This window comes from Xyrauchen texanus, chromosome 9 (genome assembly GCF_025860055.1).
Source record: "Xyrauchen texanus isolate HMW12.3.18 chromosome 9, RBS_HiC_50CHRs, whole genome shotgun sequence".
NCBI lineage: Eukaryota > Metazoa > Chordata > Actinopteri > Cypriniformes > Catostomidae > Xyrauchen > Xyrauchen texanus.
In genome coordinates, this window is record NC_068284.1 from 43,760,947 (window position 1) to 43,777,224 (window position 16,278).

At 37.6% G+C, this 16,278-nt stretch overlaps 1 protein-coding gene across 1 annotated transcript in view; it reads left to right on the plus strand.

The window, feature by feature from the left end:
• LOC127649741 (dual specificity calcium/calmodulin-dependent 3',5'-cyclic nucleotide phosphodiesterase 1A-like) overlaps positions 1-16,278 on the plus strand; it is a 109,130-nt gene that overhangs the window by 14,369 nt on the left and 78,483 nt on the right. The window lies entirely within an intron of this gene.

The window sequence follows — 16,278 nt, forward strand, 5'->3', positions numbered from 1 at the left end:
TTTATCTTCATGTGATATTATTCCCCATCACTGACGGATCTGGGAGCAGCACCCAGAGGAAAATTGTATCACTGTCTCAGATGTTTCTCTTAAAATTATTTAGGATAAATATAAATAGACACAAATAAGAGTGTAGAGCTATAGAATAAAAGGGATTGTACACCCAAAAATGACAACTCTCTCATCATTTAGATGTTTAAACTTTCTGTCTTATGCAGAACACAATTATTTTTAGAAGAATTTTACTGGTCTGTTGGTCCATACAGTGCAAGTGAATGGTAGCCAGAACTTTGAAGATCCAAAAAGCACATAAAGGCAGCATAAAAGTAATCCATATGACACCGGAATGATAGGTTTGGGTGAGAAACAGATCAATATTTAAGTCCCTTTTTACTATAAATTCTCCTCCTTGCCCAGTAGGTGGCAATATGCACAAAGAATGCGAATCCCCAAAAATAAAAGTAGAAAGTGAAAGTGGAGATTTATAGTAAAGTCTTGTGAATTCATTTTATGCTGACTTTATGTGCTTTTTGGACCTTCACATTTCTGGCCACCATTATCTTACATTGTATGGACTTACAAAGATATCCTTCTAAAAATTTTTGTTTGTGTTCTGCATGTGCTAATTTGGATAGCATAGCTCAGATATTTGGGTCTTGAGAGAATATGATGGGAAATGTTTGAGTTTATATATTTGAAATCTCTGACTTTTGATTGCATACTTTGGTATCTTGGTAAATATGAATATAGTTTGAAACATTGTTGAGTGATCTCCTCTAAAACTCTAGACATGTGGGATCTTTTGCAGGATAAGCCGAATTTTGCTCTCCATTTATTCCCATTGCTGTCCTGGAGAAACAACTGAGATTTAAAGAGACATAAAGAACATAGTCTATTTTAGAGTTACCTCTTGGGTGATCACAAAGGGGGCTATTTAACATGATGTCGATGTTTCTTCCTTTCAAAGCTTTAGGGTAGCTTATTTAATTTTTCAATAACACAAGAGGCAATGTTATGAAGTGAATATGCACGTTGTTACTTTGACACTTTACATTTTTAACAATAGTAGGATGATAGATCAGGTGCATGTGACCTTGCCTTTCCTTGCCAGTTTTAAAACAACAGATGGAGTGGTATGGTGCAAAGCATTCTCTTCATTAGTTGACAAGATTGAAAGCTCTTGAGAACTCCTGAGCACACCGTGAGTTGAGCAATAATTCATCTGCTCCACATCAAGCAGTCTTGCTGTACTATCAACACACTGCACATTAATATGGCTGTTATCAAATGCTCTACTAACTTTAGGAAGATGCATACTAATATGTTAGTATACACTTAATTCTGCCTAATCTGGGGTATGGCTATTGTGGACTCCAGTAAAGTTGGTTTGAAAGCAGTCTAGCTTAACTTGCAGAAATGATACACGATGATGTATTTTATAATTAGCCTGTTAAAGTAAAATGCAATTTTTATTGCTGCTTGTCTCTGCAGAAATTGCTTTTGGTGCTCACATTAATTCAATGGCAGATTTAAAATGCAAGTACCGTTCTGTGCATATTAAGTAATGGTAGTACTTTACACATCACGCTCCATTCACTCTCATTCGAAGGCATACGAGCGTGGGAGACCAGAAAAAAAGCTCATGTAAAGAAAGTTCACATTCAGCGGCGCACGAACGTACAAGTTGGTGAACTTTGACCTGCGAATTCTTCACGCACTGACCTCTTGCCTCAATGCAACGAATACATATTTAAAAGCCACATGTTTTTAGTGTTTTTAGTGAGTAGTTTGTATTGTTAAAAGTATTTGTTAATTGTGATCTATTATTAAAAAAAAATCCCTTGAGCGGAATATCATGTCTTGTTTTGGTGTCTGAAGTAAATTTGCATGCTCAGTGCCTAGTGTGACTGTGGCTTTACTCACTATGCCCAGAACCATTCGGCCCGATGATGGAAAAATGACTTTTGTCTCCCTCTTCTGGCGCTGTTTGGGATTTACTACTAATGTGGTAAGAGATGTGATGTTTCGAAGTAGGTATAGCTATAGGCCGGAGACCTCCAAATGGGGCGGAATCTCCAAAAGAGGGTGGGGTTACTCCAGTGTTCCATCTGGCACTATTGAATCAGCAGCACGAAACCTACAGTGTGCCCAGTGTTGTCTGATTCCAAAACAAATGACTCTTTTAATGTGTTTTGATAGCAGTACTTGAGACTAGACTGGACCAGTCTTGGATGAGATCTTGGAATCAGACATTTTCCAGAGACTAGTCAAGTCCCTTAAAAAAATAAAAACAAACAACATCAACAAAAACACTTATTAGGAGCCAAGCAACGAAGGTTAAATTAATTAAATTAATTTAATTGGATTATAATGTTTACAGTTTAAAAGTTTCACATCCTTCATACTTTGTCCGATTTGTCCAAACAATTTCTTGAAATATTCTTCAGACCGAGTTGCACAGAAAAGATAATGTAGAATATTGTATTTGTTTAAAAGTTAAGGCATCGCAAAGTCGATGTGAAAATGGATTTGAGGCTGCATCTCGGAGACAATTTGTCCTATCAAAACGAAACTTTGTGTGCTTCATGAGGACCATGGTCTGAGGGCACATGCGGAGTTTTACAACTGTCTGTTGGTCTCTGTTGTCAATGCCTAGTGTGACTGCGGCTTTACTCACTATGCCCAGAAACATTTGGCCCGATGGTGGAAAAGTGGCTTTTATCTCCCCTTCTGGTGCTGTTTGGGATTTACTACTAATGTGGTAAGAGATGTGATGTTTCAAAGTAGGTATAGCTATAGGCCGGAGACCTCCAAAGGGGGGCCAGAATCTCCAAAAGAGGGTGGGGTTACTCCAGAAGGGAATGGTTACTCCAAAAAGGGGCGTCATATCCTCTCATGGTTAAGGTTAGGGAAAGGGTTAGGTAAGGGGCTCTTTACATATTTAATGGTGGTTTCGAGCTCCCACCACTTTTTGGAGCACTGCCTGCAACTATATGCATCTCAATGTTTCAGGTTACTGAGAGGCCTTTAAAAACCCTACTTTTAAAAGCTTTCCAGTGGAGGAGAAAGAAGTGTTTGAGTGTGGAATAGTTTGTAGCTTTTTCCATCACTACTTTAATCTACAGTACTTGAACACACATATTAACATTTGTAGGATCACCTCTTTCTCATTAAACGAGTCTGTCCAGCTTACCTTTCTGAATATTGACCTGCAATTAAACACCATTCTTCACACAGTGGCACGCTTAATGGATTTAGAATGGCTGCCATATTGTGTATTAATCAAAGTATAAACAGTGAGCCCATGAATGATCTCAAATTGAATAGGATAGACACAGCCTCAGCAATGACCTTCATATTATAAGGTAACTATAACATAGAAAATGTACCCACTCTTCAAATAATTCAAATAATTATTATCCCTCCCTTCCCCCCCTCCCATGTCAATGAAGTTTCCTAGCACCGTCGTTGGTATGAATGACTTCATTTATTAGACGGGTGTTTAAAAAATCGGATAGATTTATTGATAACAGGAATGTTGATAAAACTCATTAGTGGGTGTCTATTGGGATTGCACAGGATGATCTCATTAGCATTTGTAGGTACTGGCACATAAGATTTACACACTTTGAGTATGTTTGTATAAACTCTGAAAGATACAGTATCAACATACTGACAATAATGATGGGAACCAAGAACAGGTTCTTTTAAAAAGAAATACAGGAATAATACAACCGTGCGTTCTACCACTGATGCAGATACAAAACTGTGCTAAAATACTCTGACAGTGTTCCATCCGGCACTATTGAATCAGCAACATGCAACACGTACAGTGTAGTCTGATTACCGAACAAATTACTCTTTTGATGTGTTCAAAAGTCCCTTAAAAAAAGAAATACAAAAAAACACGTATTAGGAGCCAAGCACCTTGATGCTAACTAACTGAATAATTGCTTATGACTGTATGATGTCATAATTAACATTTACTACTTGCTTGATTAGTGATTAATTTATCACCATTAAATTCACTTGTGTTTTCCTGATTCGCTTATGTTTTCCTCTTTTGTAAGTCGCTTTGGATAAAAGCATCTGCCAAATGAATAAATGTAAATGTACATTTGAACAATCAACGGCAATATAAATATGTTTACTTACTTTCAAAGATGGTGTTTGCCATCAGCTGGAAAGAAGCATGTTGTCATTGATGTTGGCCTGGACTCGTACTCTTATGAGCTGATCTTGACTACAACACTACTCTTATGAGCCAGTTCTTTTGAATCTACAGCGCAATACATACAGCACCTCCTCCCGAACGAGTGACTCCTCTCAGCTGGAGCTTACTGAACCGAAAGTCATTTATTTAATTTATGTCTGACTGAAATTAAAAAGAATTGTCACTCAGTGTGTACTGCTTCCTCAAAAGCAATCATTAAAAGTTTAGGAACCAGAACCATTAAGAGGAATCAGAATCAAAACCAGAATTGTTAAATAACGCCAGGCTTTCGATATTCAAAATGGTTTGGCTCACCGTTAAAAGCTGCACTGCACATGCGCCAACTTCCAAGTCGTTACAATGTGCATGCTTAACCTCCAAACCCACCTGTCTAACTTGTCAAATTGTTTGTCAGTTGTCAGTGGCTCAGCGGTTAAGGCTCTGGGTTACTGACTGAAAGGTTGGGGGTTCAAGCCCCAGCACAGCCAAGATACCACTGTTGGGCCCTTGAGCAAGGCCCTTGACCCTATCTGCTCCAGGGGTGTTGTTTCATGGCTGACCCTGTACTCTGACCCCAGCTTAGTTGGGATATGCAAAAACAACTGCATTTAATTGGCTCTGTACCTTGCACAATGACAATAAATTTGAATCTTAATCTTAAAATTGCTTTCGCAAGTACAGTCAACAGTTACAACTAACTTGTTCCAAGGATTTTTGAACCAACTTCTTTTCACTGGTTAAGTCAACTTTTTCATATATACATATATGCTGTGAGATGTTTCTGTATTTCATTGGCTCTGTACTGTACTCTGCACAATGACAATAAAGTTGAATCTAATTAAATCTAATATATTATTTGTTTTTAATCGATGTCAGGGAAATATAACACTAAATGTACAATCAATAATTCTGAAGCATTCTGAGATGATATTCATCTCACCAAAATTGTACAGAGAGGTTATCTGTTACCGTAAACTTCGTCAGTTCTAACCAATCTGGCCATTCTCTGTTGACCTCTCTCATCAAGAAGGCATTTCCGTCCACAGAACTGCCCCTCACTGGATGTTTTTTGTTTTTGGCAGCATTCAGAGTAAATTCTAGAACTCGGACAACCACTGAAGAAGAATAGCATTCTGAGATGCGGGTTGGTGCGGGTTGGTGCTATTTTGGCAGCACAAGTTGGACCTACACAATATTAGGCAGGTGGTTTTAATGTTGTGGCTGATCGTGTTTATGAATCATACTTTGCCTGACCTTGAAGTTGAATGAAAGACATCAAGAAAAGAGACAGAATGTGAGACGAGTGGGATTGTCTGTAATATAGATGACATGCTTGGTGATACATTTTGCATCTGAATAATGTTGTTGTAAATTCTAATTCTCTTAATATTTTAAGATATTCTTGGCTCCAGAGAAATAGGGTACTGTTTTATTTGTGTATCATTTTCCTATCACTCCTGTTCTTTTGCCTCATGCTGATTAGTTCATGTTTAAGAGCCTGACTTGGTCTTGTGCGTTTTTGTTTTATCCTAATGAGATCACATTGTTTGCCATTGAAGAGGGCTGCATGCATAAGAAAAAGGCAATCAATCAAAGTGATGGGCACATGAGCGCCTAATACTAACATTCCAACAGCCTTGTTGCAATTTAGGCCATGTATGCCTCTGTGCTACAAGAGCAGACACAACCAATATTAACATCCTATGTATTTGATAGAAAACTAATAAATATATTTTTTATATTTGATACTTTTTATAGTATAATTTCTATCAAAGCATATAAATATGATTGAAATAAAAAAAATTATAATAAATATTTGTAATGTAAATAAATAAAGTATTAAAAAAAATTATTATGTATTTTAGGAAGTATATATTAAAACAACGAAAGAGTTCTATAGGACATATCCTTTAACTGATCTGATATAGAACTGATCTTTGACTGCCAGAACAGTTCCAGTTCTTATATGAGCAGCCATGTTGACACATGACTGTATACTGTATGTTAATAAGGACTTTTCTCTTTCTCTTGACCTCTCTATAACCTTAAGCATGATCCAGTTGACTTCACGTCTATCAAGATGTTGCATCCTAATTGACACACCTGCACAAATTCTGTGTGACATTAGGTCAGGCAAATATGTGATCTTTTGCTTAAAGTAATATTTCACACACAGATGAAAATTATTTACTTTACCTTTATGTTGTTGTTCCAAACCGGTGTGACTTTCTTCTGGGGAACACAAAAGGAGGTGTTAAGCATATTTACAAACCCAAGGTCACCAATCACCTTCATTGTACAGAAAAATTATGCAATGAATGCAACTGGTGACTTAGGCTAACCTATTGCCTAACATCTCCTATTGTGTTCCACGGAAGAAAGAAATTAATACGGGTTTGGATCGACATGAGCTTGAGTAAATGATGACCAGAATTTTCATTTTTGGGTGTACTATCCCTTTAACAATGCACCTCCAGCAGTTCATGAACAAATGTGAATTGTTCTTTCTCCAATTCCTGACTCCTTTTTTTATCGATACACATCATAGCCACTGCTACTATGTGCCATCAATTTCTGTTGCTAATCTCCCATCTCTGTCATTTCTTACACCCTGAGACCAAAAAAAATTATATCATGTGACAGATGACAGATGAATGATATTACATATTTAATTTGATTTCAGTCATTAAAATAGTTAAGTCAAAGTAGCTTTTTCATTTCAAATGTTTTTGTCTGGGTTTTTTTTTTATACCCAGCAAGTGATACAAATGTATTAATAGCTCCTTCAGATGGCACTCATTAGCATATATGCCCTTAATGGCTATCACTCATAATTCTGATTTGACAATGTGGCTTTGCAGATTCATTACTGTGATGCAAGTAATTTTTTTAAGTTAATATCAAATTACATTTTTGTGTGTTTTGTCCCTCTTAATGGTTAGCGAAGATGTGCGACACTGTTAAATCATCATTAAAGCATCTAGTTAAAATGCCAACTCTATATTGAAAGAATCGATTGCCATTTTTTCAGTGTCAGACTGATCAACACTTTAAATCACAGCCCAAACAACTGATACAGCTCACCTAAATGATCATTCATCCTTGTGTGTGTGCTCACTGAAGAACAACTTCAAAAAACTATTGGAAAAATGTCAGAAACAAATGATTTCTCTCTATATATCTTACCTGGACTACGTCCCCACCAATATATTTATGCTTGAAAACATAGTTTTCTGATATCCTGACCTCAAGTAAACAGTACAAGAAGGTAAGTCTTTGTTTTTGACAAAGGAAAACAAGATGTCCACATTAAAATGTTTTTGGTTGAGAAAACTGTTTTCTATTATCTACCATCAATTAAATGGTACTAGAGCACTAGAGTCTTATTCGGTGAAGGAAAATGTGTTAGTAAGGGGACCAAACGAAAACTCAATGTGTTTTCAAACGAAAACATGTTAGAGTGGACAAGGTCTTAAGGCTAAAGTATACTTTGGTTTTCTGCATGCCGTTACGTCTCACCTACCCTCACATACCCTCCTATAGCCTTAAGGATGCCTACACATTAGAGCAGGGCTACTCAACTTTGGAAAGCTCAGGAGCCGCAACGCAGGACCCCTAAAGCCTTGAGGGCTACACTCTTGGTAATTCTTACAGTATATGTAAGCAATATCACACTAACAAAAGTGCGATATGGCCCTAAATCAGTACTTTGTTCAGGAGCGGATTTGGTTAATAGCAATAATTAATTATTAAAATCAATAGAACCTTGATTAGAATCAACATTAGCTTATTAATCCTTCAAATCAACAATAATCAAAGATAACTATCAATTATCAAAATCATTAGAATCAGGGACTAATAACCAGGAGGTATAACAGTCTCAATATAGGATGGTTCTCTTTGGAATGTCGACGTCCGGAGAACATCGACCATTAAAAGGAAAACAATGAAGGCTTGAATCCGAGCACTGACATCCCCTGCCTGCCCTTGGCACAGGTATTTGCAGAACAATACCAAAACCTTCTCTTTAAAGTATAACATTTTATTGATTCAGTAATATTAATTAATAATCAATACAATTCAGTCGATAAACATCCGACTTCCAACTACAAACTAACCAGTAACATGATTAGATATGGTAACAGATAAGCCTATAATACATGGGAGGAGGGTAGAGGTGTGTGTGTGTGTATAAAGAGAGAAGGAGGGCCCAAAATGTCGGGAGGTTTCAGGCCAGAGAAAGTGGCCGTGAATGTGGGCGGAGAGACTGGTTAATGACGTCTGCCCATTTAACGTGTGTCTCAGCTGGTACGATAACTTAGGGACAAAGCTGAGCTCTATCATCAAGTTATCTGATTGCCAAATGTGTGTGCTGTTATCCAAGTTCTCCATGTGTCTGAAGACGTCGGTCATGTGAGAAGATACCAGAAAATAGACGTGCTTCACAACTTAAGATAACGCTGGCTGTTGCGTATGGACAGATGCATGTTTTTCTTCAGGCATTAAATACAATTAAGTGTTTATTTACACATATAAAAGAGAAACAAGCCAGCATGTTTTTTTGATTAGGGAACTTAGTACACAGCATGTAATATTGTTATTTGAACAGAGTGAAAGGGAAAGGGAGTGTTTTTAGTGTTGTTCGGACACTGCAGCCTTTCATTTCAGAACGTATTTTTGTGAACGGATTGTCCATATTTTTAATTCAAGAGTTTAATATAGGATTACAGGCCCACTAATGTCACCAGTTGTGTTGTATTTAGGTAGGTATTCCAGGTATTCCAATCAATTTCTTCTAATAATCCCAGATAAGCAACAGTATGTGTTCTTGTTTAATATTTCTTGATAATTAATCATTACAGCTGTACATTTTCCGATGGGTTATTTATGTGTGACGTCAGTGTGTAAATGCAGTGAGTTTACGCACCCATCTCTGTGATCTCTACTGACATCTCATCCTGTGCAAATTGAAAGTTAACAGACATCCGCAGTGGTGGATTTAGGCATGGGCGACAAGGGCAGCTGCCGGGCCACATACCTCCCCTTCAGCACCCGCCACCCCCTCCCCAAATTGTGTTGGTGGCTTGGTTGTTAATTGGGCTTTACTTAACAGTAATATCTACTGTCGAATATGCATTCTACTGACTAGAAAACTGATAAAACGCAAAAAAAAACATGGTTTTACTATAGATATGGTGTAGTTACGAAGATTTTATAACCATGGTATTTTACCCGAAACCATGTATTTACTATAGTGATTTGTAGTAACCATGACTGTAGTAATTTTGTTTCAAGTAATTTTGGTTTTGATACTATTAACCATGGTTTAACTACAGCAATATTGCATTAATTTAATAACCATCGTTTTACTATAGTAATATTGTTGTTTCAATAACTGTAGTAACATTGGTTAATTTTATGGTTACTATGTTTCAATTACAAACACCATGGTTATATTGTGGTTACTATATTAAAACCATGGTTCATTTTCCTAAAGATCTGTCAAAGATATTGACAACCAATAGACAAACAGTGTTCAGCATCACACAAACCTGATATACGTTCAAAAACAAGAGATATATTTCCTGTACTTACTCTAAACTGCTCCAGTGACAAATCATTTGGATTTGTTCACCCTCTTTAGCATTTTGCTGTGAAGTAATGCAGTTCATGAATAATCAATTTCTTGAAGATGTCTCAATGCCGTTATTGCAGGATAAACTATTATATAATCTGATATTACTGTTATTGTGTTGTTCATGCATATATGGTGAGCTATTCAAATGGGTTTGACACAGATTTGCACTCTAAATTACTATCGAACAAGTGCATATTTGAACGAAAGTGCATGCGAGTTCACTGCTGCAGGCATACTGACCACTGCTCTAATGTAATATCAGCTATATATTCTTAGTTGTGTTATTCATTTGTTACGTTCTTCAGTTTTTTATCCACAATAACTGTTCTGCAATTCAGGGATACAGAAAGTTACCATAAATATTCTTGAAAAGGGGCAGCTCACAAATCATACACATTTTTTACTGATAAAAATATTTTTGATTACGTCAACATGACGCAGGCGGCAAAATTGCGGGCCGCGTGTTGAGTAGTGCTGCACTAGAGTTTACATGCAAATTCATAGATTCAACAGGGTTGGTGCATTGGAAGGACAGAAAGGGAAAATGCAAGGGTTTGCGTTAGTGACACTCCGTCATGCGACCTAAAGTTGAGAACTGCAAGTGTCTCAAACTCTGAATATCTTTCACAGTTTCAATGGTGTGCACCTCAGAAACATTGGCAAGTCAAGTTTACATGATAGCAGCCTGGGAACAAACAAGACAAAAATTCCTTTTTTTACCTAGTGGACAGATAAACCTATGCACCCTGACTCAGGAATTGCATGTAGAAAACTGTTTTGTTAAACACACCATTTTTGAGTGCAATATGCATCAGACTGTCTTTTGGCTTGGTGTTTTTACATTTGTGTGAGTTATGCATTTCAGACAGGGAGACATTCTAATATCCACCTGTGAGACCTTTCCACTGTCAACACAGCTGCTGCGACTGACCTGTGACATTTGAGAGACTTTTACCTTTGTTGGCTGTGATGTCTGCTGGATTCTCTTTAACTCAAAATATTTTTAAAGCTGTTTAAAGAACAAGAGCACTTTCTTGTGGTGAGCATCTAGGGAGCGTATATAGTGACAAATTCTAGAAATATTTGACTGTTGCTCATTAGAGACTGATAAATGGAAATTACATTGTTTGTTTTATTTAGCATTTTTAATATCTGGGCTACTACGGAGTGTTGGAATCACACATGAAGTGCTTTTCCACTATTTACATTTATGCATTTGTCAGACACTTTTATCCAAAGCGACTTACAGTGCACTTATTACAGGGACAATCCCCCCAGAGCAACCTGGAGTTAAGTGCCTTGCTCAAGGACACAATGGTGGTGGCTGTGGGGATCGAACCAGCGACCTTCTGATTACCAGTTTACCAGTTATGTGCTTTAGACCACTACACCACCACCACTCAAGCCTGTCAGGTCAAATGGTTCTTAGCACAGTGAGAAACATTTACAGTAGCATTTCAACTTGAGCATGGTTCGATACAATACGTACAAACCATTCCAGGCCAGTAATTCTCAGCATGGTTAGCAAACCATACTTGTGTAGCGTATTTAGGGGTTTCAATGAAAGTTCGCTGTAAAAGGCTCTTTGTTCGGGGCAGTGGACGAGTCAGGAGACAGCGAAGCAGGTTCAAGGTCAGTCTTTAATTTCTCCAGTCTAACACACAATCGACAGTCACCATCGGAATCACAACAAAGGAAAGCACTATCGGCTTCCAGGTCACGCTCTCCCCCTCTTTGGACACTCGCGTGCCTTTTATGTCTCCCTCCGCATCACTATAACACGATACAGGTGTTAGGGTTAATTATGAACCAGGTGACAAGCCTTACCGCTCTCTCTCTCCCGCTGACCGACACTTGACCTTGTCCCCACGCCACATTCGCTAACTGGTTAATTTAGCGGTGTTGTGTTATTCTATTAGCTTAGCTGTACTGTGTTTACAATATTGCGTCGGCAGGTTGAGCATGCATGGTAAACTGCCCCAGAAGGGTCTCTTTAGGACTTCATATGAACTTTTGTTACCATAGCAACCAACATCAGTGGTTGGTGATCTGGGTCAACACTAATGAAAACAGATTCATCACTGAATCAAAAGTTTTTCAAAAGCTGCACATCCACGCTGAAACGTATAAAAACTCTTAAATACCCTTACTGCGCATGCGAAAAATCTCTGTTCCGTGTATGGTCTGAAAAGCAATTGTCCTCATGTTCCATTAATTCAGAGTAAACGAAGGTTTACAAAGTAACATTTATCTTTAACAACGCTACCAAAGTGAATATCAGGCACAATAACAGCGGTACAATGTGGGCCGCCATCTTGATTGTTTTGGGTTGAATGGAACACATGACTCAATCACATGACAACAAATACGTCATGGTTTTCAGATATCTCTGTTTTTCCTGTCCACACTAAAACGCAAAGACACCATTTAAAAATGTATCCACTTGGAAGAGGGTTTTCAAAAAAGCTCAGTTTTCACTGACCAAAGATGCATGTTCAAATGAAAACGTATTAGTGTGGATGCAGCCTCAGTCAGGCTGTTCTACTCCTGATTTCACAGCAACACAGTGAAACTCATTTGTTAAACTCTCTACATTTTTATAGCTAGCTAGTCATCTGAAATATAACACATCAGTCCAGTTTAATGACATAGACTTTTGAAGGTAACACGATAGGCCCCTTTGGTTTGGAGAGCTGAGATTTGGTACCACCACACTAACACAACGGACAGTCAAAATTAATAAAGGAACTGCATGCTTGCAACGCTTTGGCTTATCAGTTTAAATGTTTAACACACTCTCTGGGAAACATTATGGAGATTTGAGACAAAGAGACAAAAAATGGGAAGACAAATATTTATTCAACTTTGTCAAGCAAAAGGGCTTAGCTTTTCTCATTTGAGGTTAATTTGCTGTGAAATTGCAATGTTGGCAGCAAACTCCGCTTTCCCAGTGTTTCTCTATGGAGTTTATGATTTTGGCTGTCTTTTGGATATTTATTGGTTTATAGATTACAACACCTTTTTCATTTGCATAAAGAAGTAGAACTAACCGTTTAGACAATTTATACAAATATCTCGCACAAATATGAAAACAGTAGTAGTGATCAGTATTAGCAAAGCTACTTGAAAACTCTTAGCTACTTATGCAACATTTATGCATAAATATAAAGAAAATACAGTACCAACAAAACGTAGGTAACAACATTGGAGCCATTTAAGGGGACAACAAGTAGATGATATAACTTTATTCAGGAAGTAGCATTAAACTTGAAAAGATGATTTTACACAAAAAACAAACAAACAAACTAGAATATAATGGAGTCAAACATAGGGATATCTAAATATTTAGCAATAAAAAAGCAAAATATCATGGAGGAATTCGAATCAATCTTTTCTTTTTCAAACAGTTCACAAACATGAACTGATTCACCTTAAAATGAATCACTAAGGCCTTGTTTCCACCTGGTTTTGAGATGCATTTCAGGTGATCTGATCACATGTGGTCAGCCCTAAATACAGGTCTAAATGAGGCCTAAAACATTTTGGGATCGGATCACAAAAACCACATACGAATGTGGTCAAACAGGGTTCCCGTCGATCCTTAAAAAGTCTAAAATTCAGTTTTCTGAAATTTAAGGTAATAAAAAGCTTTAAATATCTTAAATGATACAACAAAAGTCTTAATTATCATTTAAAGAGGTCTTAAATTTGGGAGCGGAAAGACAGGAATCATGACCTAATTTAATGATCAAACTTCAAAAGAGTACAATTTAATTAAATAAATGCATGCGCTGCATTCTTCAAAGAGAAAACGTGGCACTTTTGTATTTTGTCCAAGCTAGCAGGGGCTTGTGAGTGTTTCCAGATGTTGCAAAGCAGTTTGCAATCATAAGACCATATCGGAAATGTATGACAAGTGATAACTAATCATCAACAATTGAGGTGTAAACACTAATCCGTTCTGTTTGTGTCCCGGCAGAAGTGAAGCACCAACCCCCTCACCTTTCAGTCGACTGCTGCGCTAAAACAAGAGTTTAAAGTTTGCCTATTATAACTCTCCGGTCGGAAAATTACAAAAAGTGGATACATACACAGCGGATCTTCTTTAGTGTGTCTGATATCAACACAAATGAGAAGCACGGACACCTGAATTTTGCTCAATTTTGCCTGGAAAAAGTAAAAAACAAAAAAACTAAACAAAAAAAAAAAACTGTTACTGAAAAAGTTAATTTGTTACATCGCTACTTAAAGTAACTCACCTATACAAGGTTACTATAGTTTCACTGATGATGTTAACTACTGCAATAGATGCATCTGAGACAGGTGATGTCAGTCACATTAGATGCGAGATGAGATGAACACAAACAATGTAAACCTCACTTAAAAGAAAAGAACTGAGTAGAGATTGGAGAAAGAGCAAAACAGCATCAAACAAGACCTTTTGAAGAGCTCAGAGAAGATCAGTCGCCACAACAAACACACACACACACACACACACACACACACACACACACACACACACACACACACACACACACACACACACACACACACACACGCACACACACACACACAGACAGAGCATCTCCACAGATGAAAGTGTGGCAGTGATGATGTGTCTTTGAGACTTTGGCCTGGCATTATCTCCTGCTTCCTGCATCAGGTAATTGAAAGGCCCCTGAAAGCAAGCCATCATCAGGAGTGAACGGCAGGGAAGTAGAAGCAGTCAAAGGTGATCGAGATCGAGAAAAGGGGAATGTCAATTTAACTTAAAGCTGAAAAGTGTCATTTCTGTGCCACTTACTTCACTGAACAGAATTGCAAAAATAATCACAGTTTTCATCCAGGTTTCCCGAACCCCCCATCTGCTATTAGTCAGACATACAGATAGTCCCGCCCTCATTGAGAGCACTTTTCAGGGAATTCAAACCTACAAATGTGTACTTATTTTTGTGTTTGCATATTAAAGGTGCTGCAAGCGATTTTAGCCGTTCTGGAACTTCCACCAAACTAGCAGCTGAATTAGTCACGCCCCCTATTTCCAAAACCCTGCACTCCAAAGACACGTGCACACACAAACACACTAGAGACTGTCGTGGTAAAGCAGATGGACGGAGGAGGGTCTCATTTAGCATTTCGTGGTGCTCCTGGTACTTATACAAGCATATACGTGCTGCCCCGTGAATGCACACAATGACTGACAAGCAGAATGTCTTCTGATTGGCTGAACAAGCAATCTGACTTGGCCTGCAGATATCTTTTCCCCTGCTGTTTATCTAGCCTAGGGCTGTTACAGAGACAGGTGTGATATTTAATGTCATATTTCAGTGATATCTAACTGATAATAGAGGCATTTTCTGCATGTCATTTCATAAAAAAAAAAAATCACTTACAGCACCTTTTAGGACCTGATAAGGGAAGGGGTGTTTTTACATCCAAAAACTTTACACAATTCACCTTTAGTTCTATCAACACTATCGGTGGACTGCTGACTATTACCACTGAAAATAATTGTAATTGGGTCCTCCAGTTTTAAAAATAAACTTAAAATTCATTTTCAGTAATATGCTTACAATGGAAGTCTATGGGGCATGTGATCTTGAGGTTTAGCAGCAGAATTGTCAAACTCATATGATTGTAAAAATATGTGTTATTTGAGCTGTAATGATCAAAATCGTCCTTTTAAAGTGGGACTACTTTTTAAGAGGAGAAACTTTCTTTGCATTTATTTTCCATACAATAAAAGTGAATGGTGACTGAGACTGCCTAACATACTACCTAACATCTCTCTTTGTGTTCCATGGAACAAAGAAAGTCATGCAGGTGTGCAACAACATAAGAGTGAATCAAAGATGACAACTATATTTGTTTTATGACCTTTCCCTTAAGCAACATATTTAATTTCCCTATAAAGGTAGTGTTTCTCTGGGTATTGCACAACTACATTTATAGGTACTCTTTTATTATCTAAAAACAATGTTTTCTACAATCTGCAGCGCTAACCTGCTGCTGTGTCTCTGCTACTGATAATAGCCTTTCCTAAATGTCTCCCTGGAGAAAAAACATTTCCAGTGTGGAATTAGATCTCTGCATTAAACTTAGGCTGGTCATCCCAGCTTTCAGCTTTATTGGATTTTCGGGGTGCTCAGGAAACTTCCTGCCCCATTCTATAATGGCCCCATTGTGAGGAGCAGATGGAACAATACAAAAGGACAAGAGACAAAGAGAGGGATAAAGTAAATTAAATCTTGCCTTCATATTGGTTTTTGCTTTGCTGGCAGAAAAAAAACAACCTTGTGAGACATAAAGGGAAACACAACTTGGTATTATGGCATTGGCTTTTATTCAGCAAAATATTCTAACTAAAACAATTATTCTAAAGCATTACACTCTTGTGAATTAATGTTGTGAAGGAATGAACCCAAAG